This window comes from Rhinolophus ferrumequinum, chromosome 10 (assembly GCF_004115265.2).
Source record: "Rhinolophus ferrumequinum isolate MPI-CBG mRhiFer1 chromosome 10, mRhiFer1_v1.p, whole genome shotgun sequence".
In the NCBI taxonomy this organism is placed as follows: domain Eukaryota; kingdom Metazoa; phylum Chordata; class Mammalia; order Chiroptera; family Rhinolophidae; genus Rhinolophus; species Rhinolophus ferrumequinum.
The window spans coordinates 9,066,469-9,075,595 of record NC_046293.1 but is presented as its reverse complement, the minus strand read 5'-3'; the positions used below and the strand labels follow the sequence as shown (position 1 = coordinate 9,075,595).

The 9,127-nt window shown below is 49.1% G+C and overlaps 1 long non-coding RNA gene across 1 annotated transcript; it reads right to left on the bottom strand.

The window, feature by feature from the left end:
* Nucleotides 1-4,092: 4,092 nt before the first annotated feature.
* Nucleotides 4,093-8,427, bottom strand: LOC117028908 (uncharacterized). The gene is made up of 4 exons (XR_004424159.1): nt 8,378-8,427; nt 7,294-7,349; nt 6,051-6,114; nt 4,093-5,045 (listed from the first exon to the last, which is right to left on the bottom strand). It is a non-coding gene; the product is annotated as an uncharacterized LOC117028908 (long non-coding RNA).
* Between the last annotated feature and the right edge of the window lie 700 nt (nt 8,428-9,127).

The following is a 9,127-nucleotide window of genomic DNA, read 5'->3' as shown; positions in this document are numbered from 1 at the left end:
CTCGGGGAGTTAAGTGACTCGATCAATATTACATCGTTATAGAAAAGCCAAGAATTGGCTCCAAACTACTACTGTTTTCTACTGTCTGCCGCCCAGGCCTTCGATTCCTCACATGGAAGGAAAGCCTTGATTTATGTTGTGTGCCGCCTCTTGTCCCCTCTTGATACTGCTGTGTGCCTGCCAGCACCTTCGTGACCAGTCACAACTGAACTGTGCCTGTGTTTCGCTTTCACTGCCACCCCTCCCTTAGACATCCATATAGGGTCTGCCATCTTGGGGACTGCTCTGAGATGGCATCTTCTGTACCTCAAAACCTAGCAGCCCTTACTTAAAAATCAGCCGATTTTTAAGCTTTTCAAAGCACAGATAATGCAGATCTATGACCGTGGAAAACTTGACTGAAGCTGGTTGAGGCATCTCACCTGACCGCCCAGCAAAGATGAAAGTTCTTGGAGCTGTAGGAACTTTATATTCAGGAGTGAGCCTGCATAGTTTATTTGTTATCTCACTTACTCTAGATATAGATAAACTTGGTATCCTGATTTTATTGAGGAAAGTGAGGCATGGAGTAATTAAATAGCTTGTCCAAGGTCAAGGTAGTAGGTAATGAAGACAGGTCTTTTGTTTCCCAAACTTGTGTTTTTACTTGAGGAAGTCCTACCTTAAGACTGGCAGAAGAGGTGAAATAGCAGTAGATAACTCCTAAAAATCTTTGTTGTGTGTATATTAGCAAACCGGTGTTTTCTGTAACTTGGACATGGCTACTGGGGCTGTTCCCACTTCCTGGTGACAGTGCTGTGAATTCTCAAGCTAGGCTTTGTGCTCACCTGTGTGATTGGGCTCTTGAGTTCTGGCAATAAGGGAGCTTGAGAACATGGAAAGAGCCATTGACTTGAAGGGCTGACATCTGGATTCAAGTCTGAACTGTGTCACTAATTTGCTCTGTGACCTTTGGGCTGGTCGCCCTGTCTGACAATGAAAGATCGCCTCCCCAGGTCGTGAGATGAAATGCGTGTGCACGTGCCATACACCTGAGGGTTCTCATTCTTCGTGCCTGCTGCCGGGTAGAGCCAGGCCTGCACCAGGTGATTGTCACGGGGAGCTCAATGGCAGGCAGTGGCTAGAGCTGGGTGGAATGGCTTCCTCTTATCCTGGGTGTCAGTGCTGGACCTGTCACCCTGAGCTGGGCACTAGTGTGGCTCTTGGGGTGGAAGTCCCTGCTTGCATGTCCCTTCACCTCCGAGCCCTTGTTCCTTGCATATAAAACAAGGATAGTAGAATCTGCCTTCCTGGGGAGTCGTGAGGAATAAAGGAGGTGCTATTTAAATGTCTAGCATGCTGCCTGGCCTATAATGCATGCTCCTCCCTCACATTTCAAATTTATAAGCTTTTCGGTATCTTCATTTTTTCTCACTTATATGAAAGTTACTGTTGAATGCTGTGGTGGCTTGAATGCTGGTTCCTGAAAAGATAATGTCGGTATCTTAACTCCTGGATCCTGTCATGTGACTTTTGGAAAAAGGTCTTCATAGATTTAAAGATCTCAAGATAAGATCATCCTGGATTATCCAGGTGGCCCCTAAATCCAGTGACAAGTGTCATTATAAGAGACACCCACAGAAAAGGAGGAAAAGGCCTCATGAAGACAGAAGCAGAGGTTAGAGTTATGCAGCCACAAGCTCGGGTCCACCTGGAACCATCAGAAGCAGAAGGAGGCAAGAATAGGTTCTCCTCTAGAGCTGACACCTTGATTTTAGGCTTTTGGCTTCCAGAACTGTAAGAATAAGTTTCTGTTTTAAGCCACCACGTTTGTGGTGATTTGTTACCGCAGCCCTAGGAATCTAACAGGGCCTACTGTGTATCAGGCACACTAGGATTTTAGGCACAGGGGTTGGATCCTTTTCCTGCAAGTGAAACTGCTAGGCAAGGAGGAAATAATGGAAGTGGATAAAAGACAAAATTCCTAAAAACAATTTAAAAAAATTTAAATTAAAAACCCTGTCCTCCATGGGCTTACATTTTAATGGGTGGAGACAGGTGATAAACCATATTTAGTATGTTGGATGGAAATACGTGTAGAGGAGAAAAATCAAGGGTAGGAATTACCATTTCAAATAGGATAGAAAATAGCACATGGTGTCATTGGGTAGAGACCTGAATGAGGCAAGAAGACAACATTGCAGATATCTGAAGAAAGTATTCCAGGAAGAGGAAACCCAGTGCAACGTGCTTGATGCTAGAGCATGTATTGTGTGTTGAGAAAATGTAGTGAAAAGGTCAGTTGAAGCAGAGTGAGCAAGGGGGAAGGGTGGAGGAGAGGCCAAAGAGGGGTGAAGCTCCCCGTCATACCCTGTTTCCCCAAAAATAAGACCTAGCCGGACCATCAGCTGGAATGCGTCATTTGGAGCAAAAATTAATATAAGCCCGTGTTAATTAATTTTTGCTCCAAAAGACGCATTCGAGCTGATGGTCCGGGTAGATCTTATTTTCGGGGCAACACGGTATATAGCTAGGGCCCTGTAGATGACTCTAAGGCTGGACGAAGTGAGGTGGGAAGCCATTCTTCACCCAGGGAGGGTACAGAACTTGTGCAAGTTTCCCAGAACAAAAGAGGAGCCAGGATTGAACCGGGGTCAGCCCAGTTCTAAAGCCTGAGCTGTCTCTGGAACACCATCCTCCAAGTCACCCACCTTCCAAAGAAAGGAAAAACACAAGCAGCCTCTCTGAATAATAAATGCAGACATTCACAGGGCTCTTGGTAGCTTTCCAAATTCTTCGTTTGTTACCTTGCTGGACTCTTAACGAGCGGCAGAGTAGGGATCCTGCCAAGCGTTTCGATCTCCAGGCCAGTGCCAGCCAGGCCTCCTTACCCCCGACAGTGATGCCTACTCTCAGGTTCCGTGGCCTAACGAACAGCCTGTCCAGCACCATCTCTTCCGCTGTACCCACCACCAGTCCTGACACGTGGCACTGGTGGCTCATAGGAATTCAGACCCACCTGAGCAGCCCCCACGGTTAACTTGGTTTGCATTCAACACCAGAGTCTCATACTTCATGTCAGAGTCTGCTGTCTCCACCATGAAAGTCAGGCCAGGTCAAGGTGTGCTGTGTCTGACACAGCCTCTCGGCACTCTTGTCACCTTGCTGGGAGATGGGCCATTTCAGGAGCCCCAAGTCACAGACCCGGTGAGTGCGCCCGACTTGGGGCCATTTTCCAGTGGCTTGGTCCGGGTCCAGCGGCAGTGCTGGGCAGCCAGCAGCCCTCGTGAGGGGGCAGGCACTGCTGAACTCTGCCTGGTACCGCTCGAGGAAGGCAGGGCATTCAGCAGCTGCAGACAACTCTCAGGATCTTTATGGCAGCTGCCCAGAGTGGAGGAAGTCAGTTCATAATTCTCCCATGCGTAAAGGGAGTGAAGGTTTTGTCATCAGGGAATGGGGGCCTCTGGGTGCTCCCCCAGTTACCTAAAGTTCATGCACCCACAAGAGAAGATAGTATAGCAAAGTGTGTGGGCTTGGGCTTGCTGCGATCTGGGTTTGAATCCTGGCTCCACATACTAGCTGTGTGACCAGGGGCCAAGTTACTTAGCTTCTCAATGCCTCACTTTCCTCATCTATAAAATGGGATAGCACCTGCCTCAGGATTGTTCTGTTGGTTAAATTATATAAAGTACTTAGCACAGCACCTGGCCTAGAGTGTGATTAGGGACTGAATTCATTATTATGAGCTGTCTGTGACGTTGGAAGTCAGAGTCCCAGATTAAAGAGGCAGAAAGGTTGTGTGGATCAGCATGGCTGCTTTGTGATACAGCTGGGCTCAGCCTCTCTCCATCTATTCTTCCATGGACCAAAGGCAGGCCTGTAGAGACAGCGTAGAGGTCGGTTCACAGAGAGGCTGAGGCACTTGTCTCGAGCTGGGTCTCACAGTGGCAGCAGCAGGCATGGGGAGAGGCAGGGGAATTCAAGAGCAATTTGAGAGGTTACAGAGGACAGGACTTGGCCATTGGCTGCATGTGGGGGTGGGGGTGGGAGAGAAGCCCAGGCATCTGGCAGTTGCTTCTGGGAGATGGGGTGGGTGGAGCAGGTGTGGAAGAGGAGGCATGTGCAGGTGGGCAGACAACTGGGTTCACACGAGTTTGAGGAGTCAGTGGGAGATGCCGGTGGAGATGCCCAGGGCGTACGAATGTGAGCAGGGGCAGTGAACAGCTGGGGCTGGAACGTTGATCTTCAGACCCTGTGGCTGAGAGCTGGTTTCTCGCCACAGACCAGCCTCTGGTGGCCTAGGCTTCCTCTCACAGTGTCTCTGGCTTCCTGATACACGGAACTGTGGACCCAAGATAGGACTTCTGTTTGCAGTACGGCCTTGACCTTCAGTGGTTACTGACCATCTCATCTGCAAAATGAGGCAGTGAGACCAGCTGTTGCCTGAAGCCTGCAGCCCTGCAGTTCTAGAATTCTGGGTAACATCCAGAAGGGGGCCAGGAGCCTCATGAACACTTGCGCAAAGAGGTAGCACTTGGGATCCGTGGCCTTTGCCGTAAAGAGAATTTATTGAATGAGTAAATGATAAATGCATGAGGAAATGAGTGAGGGTTGAATGAAACAGTACAGAGGGTGCCAACAAAATATAGACACATTTTAAGAAAGGAAACAAACTATTAAAATTATAATAACATATACCAGTAACAAAAGATGAATACAAGTCATGTGTACACTTTTTTTGGCACCCCCGGTGTAAGTGTATAGCAGGTCCTTGAATAATATTTTTCGTTCAACATTGTTTCATTATAAGGTTGATGACAAAAAAGCAACCAACCAACCAACTCCCAGCCGGGTCACTGTCCGTGTGGGGTCTGCATGTTTTCCCGTGGCTTCGGGTACTCCGGTTTCCTCCCACATCCCAAAGACGTGCACATGAGGTGGTTGGCATATCTGCATTCTCCCAATCTGAGTGAGTGTGAGTGGCCCTGTGATGGAAGGGTGTCCTGTCCAGGGTGGATCCCGCCTTACAGCCGGAGCTTCTGGGGGAGGCCACCCGTGACCTTCAACTGGAATAAGAAGGTTGGAAAATAATTTTCTTATTTGTTTTTATTAATCTTTCTTAAATGTATGTATAGCTCACGTTTACTTCGGTGTTCAATCTTAGAAGTGTTTTGGGTCCTCACATAGCACTTTGGTGATGTGTTTGTGACCAGAAATAGGCCATAGGAACTTAGCTTTTGTGTCTGTCAATTAACCTACAGTAAAACTGGTATCCTTGTACATCGTTTCGCTTGAAGTCTGTTTCCAGGAACCTATCAACCACGTTAAGTGGGGACTTACTGTATGAATAAGTGATGAAGTGTGCCTTAAATCCCTTCTAGAACGTAGAGGCGTAGAATGAATAAATGATGAATGGATGCACTGTCTGGTACAGTCTTTTAGCAAATGAAAACCGTGGCTTGGCTGTCACTGGCTCTTCCCATCAGTGCCTTTCATCCCCACCCCCAGCCTGCGCTGCAGACTGGCCATGCGATGTGCTGGCGTGTGCTGTGGCTGGGGGTCAGGAGCTGGCCTCCGGGGTGGGGGAAGGGCATCAGAAAGAGGCTGAGAGCAAGGCAATTTGAAGTTCAAAGCCTGACCATCAATTTCCTGATGTTTTCCAGAAGGAGAGGGTATGGGAAGCAGCAAATCATCTTGGTTCCTGTGGCCCTACGTTTCTGTCAAGCCTGCAGCTGAAAATCCCAGCGTTTCCTTATTTCTGGCTGCACCCTGTCCTTATTTAGCCACTTGATCAAGGTCAAGGAACCTCACCCCACCTCCATATCTTTCCCTGGGGCCAGTGGATATGGGAGAGTGGATTTCACTCTCTGGTCATGGTTGGGAAATGGCAGGGAACTTAGGTTCAAGCTGACGTTGCCTCCTTAGAAGCTGGGCGATTTCAGACACGTTTAACTTCTCTGAACCTCTGCTTCCTCATCAGTCAAATGGAGAGAATAATTCTCCCCCACGTGCCTGGCTCTTCTACGTCTCAGCATATATGTAGTGTGATACAAGTGTTGGGTGTTACTCACATCCGTCCCAGTTGTGTTGTATTGTGTCATCTGGAGATGAGGTGTGCCTTCGCGAACCTTTGTCCTGTTGAGAGGAAAAAGCAACTCCCTCTCAGAGCTTTACCAGATAAGTCTCACTTCCTGTTTTAGACAGGAAGAGCTGCTTTGCTCACTGTTCCATGTGGACAGTCAGGTAAGTGGGACGCAAACAGCCCTTTTCTAGCATCCGAGACTTGTCAGGTGGTCTGATCTTCTGGGTAACTGACAGCTCCGTCCTTGTTGCTTACTCCTCAGAGGGGACGTGCCCTTCCTATGTCAGGAAGGCTCAGTAACCATTTCCCACTCTGCTTGCTTGGGACTTTCAGAGCTGGCCAGGTCGATACTGAGGGGTAGTTGGGAGAGCTCCAGCCCCCATGATCTCCACCATAACCCCCAGTCACCCCTAAAGAATCAAAGCATAAGTAGGGGCTGGCTTTGCAGACCCAGCCCTAAATCAGGCCCTCCAGTCTCTCTTCGGCTCCTTCCCGCTGAATTTCTCCCCTGAGCCCCTCCTGTGGAGCAGAAGGAGCTCAATTACGAGGGCTTTGAATATACTATATCAGCACCCAAGCACCAACCCTGCAGCCTGCTGGGAGAATCCCAGCACCCAGCGTGTTTGACAGTTGGGAGTGAGATGGGAGCATTATGAGCAGGGCCTCCGGGGGCTGTAGAGCTGGGGCTCCTGGGAAATTCTTGCTCACCAAACTCACAGGTACATAACCATGAACGAATTTACAGTGCAAACTAGGTGTGCAGTGAGGAACTGGACACACTGGACACACTGTACCACATGTTTGTGGTGAAAGTTCTTTGTGAAGTCAGAAAGAGCTAGGCAGAGTTCTGACTGCACCTTTTGCCAACTGTGTGGCTTCAAGCCGACTTCAATCTCTCAGAGCCTCATCTTCAACAGTAAATGGGGATAATGCGAGAGTCCCCAGCTCATAGACTTGTGAGGAATCAAAGAGGTGGTGAAGGTGAACAAAACACACAACGTCTGCTATGTGGTTAGTGCTCATAAAGGTGAGCTATCAGTATCATTAAGGATCTCATAGTCCAGTGCGGAGAGATACTTATGCACAAATGAATGCCACCTCCTCCATGCAGCCCTCAGTCCCTGGGCAGGAAATGAGAGGCTACTTCTGGAAGCTCTGTTACACTTTGCTTATCTCTCCATCACATCCCCTATCTTCTCTTTCTGTGACTGTTTTTGCAGTTGTTTACATACCTGTCTTCCACGCTGGTCTACCAGTCCTCCCAGGGTAGGCATGTGGAAATTCCTCTCTGAAATCAGCAAGGATATCCCCTCTGGGTTCCGTCTAATTCTAAGGGTGGGATTCTGTGAGAACACCTGGACTCATGGTTTCTGTCTGGGCCTATTTGGGAAGGCTTTAGGGAGGAGGTGATGGCTAAACTGGGCCTTAAAGCCTGTGTAGGATTTGGAATAGTAGCGATAGGCATTTCAGGGGCAGCCAAAGGGACAAGGGACATTGTGGCAGGCTGAGGCCTCACCAAGCAGCCTGTGGCACAGAGAGTGAGGGTCGGGGGTTCCGTCTCAGCTCCCCCTCCGTGCCTCTGCCACCCTGGGCAAACACATCTCTTTCCCTGGGCTCTAGTCTCCCCTCTCAGGCAGCACCCCTCTGTTCTGGAGGGGTTAGTGGGAGGGTTGTTTGGTTTTAAGGATAAGGCCACAATGCCCAGTCCCGGACAGATTTTCCACAACGTGTCTATATGTATATGTGGGCAGAAGCATGGTCTATGGAGAAAGGCTTGAGATAGCCAAACTGTCCTCAGACACAGCTGGGATTCCAGGGGACCCAGGGCACATCTAGGCAGGCTGGGGCTCAGGACATCCTGGCATGCTCACAGTATGCCGCTGGCCCAGCCAGCGAGGACAGAGGAAAGCTGCAAAGCAGCTGCCACTCCTGCCACCCGAGCCTCCCACACGCCTCCTGCTGCCCCCAGTCCCCTTCCCCCCCCCCCCCAGTTTCCAGAGGTCTCACAATGCTCCTATTGTCCACAACTCTGCCAGGCTGCCCCCCAGGGAGCAGTTCAGAGCCCAGGGCTTGGGCAGGACCCTGAATCCTGAGGCACAGCTGGGTAGAAAAACACAATGGTCAGACCCATATGGAACTGAGAATTCTAGAATCTGGTGGTCAGGCAAGCTTAGAAAAACGAAATTCTGGAATTAGAAGACTGCAGGTGTTGAGGCTCCAGGCTGTCTGGACTGGACGGATAGCTCAGTTCCAAAGTTCCCCTCCCTCATCTTTTATTCTTTTCATATAAAATTCTGCTTGCTCCACCTGACTTACCCAGATTTCTCATCTTGAAGTGATCTGCCCGTGGCCCTGGTGCTGTGTGGGCAAATTCCCTCTCGCTCATTTGAGGCTGGTTTTGTTTTCAAACTAGAGCCTGATTTGCTTCTAGCAATGTGAAACTGTAAACAATGTGTGTGGGTATGAGAAAATGAAAATGACTTTTTTTCCCTAAGTGACTGGTTAATACTGTAACCAGAGCAAGAGTTTAAAAATTAATCAGCAACAAATACTTTATGATTCCACTCATATGTAGTACTTGTAAAAAATAAGTACTTGTAAAAAATGAGTCTGCCACACCCCCAATCTCACTCCAAGGTTTACCACTGACAGCATTTGGGCAGGTATCCTTTCTTCCCGGCGTTAACAGCTGTGGGTTTTTCTGTTGTCCAGCTGTGCTTAAACTGAATCACCCAGTCCGCAGTGTTTTGCTGTGAACGAACAATGAACATCTTTGTATGTACATCGGGGGCCGCTGGGATAGTATTTCTGGAGAACAAAATCTAGAAACAGCCCTGCTGCATCATAGGGTGGGCAAACCCCCACCTTTTACAGATGTTGACATTAAACCTTAGACAGGTGACATTCTTGTTCAGGGTCTTCCAGCAAGTCAGTGGCATAGAGAGCAGGTGGTGGGTGAAAGGGGGCCAGCCAGGTATCGCCTTCCACCCCCGGAAACACACACGCACCCATGGACCTCTGGCTCGGAGAGAGAAGCAGCCCACCGGCCTCTGAAAAGGTGCAGAG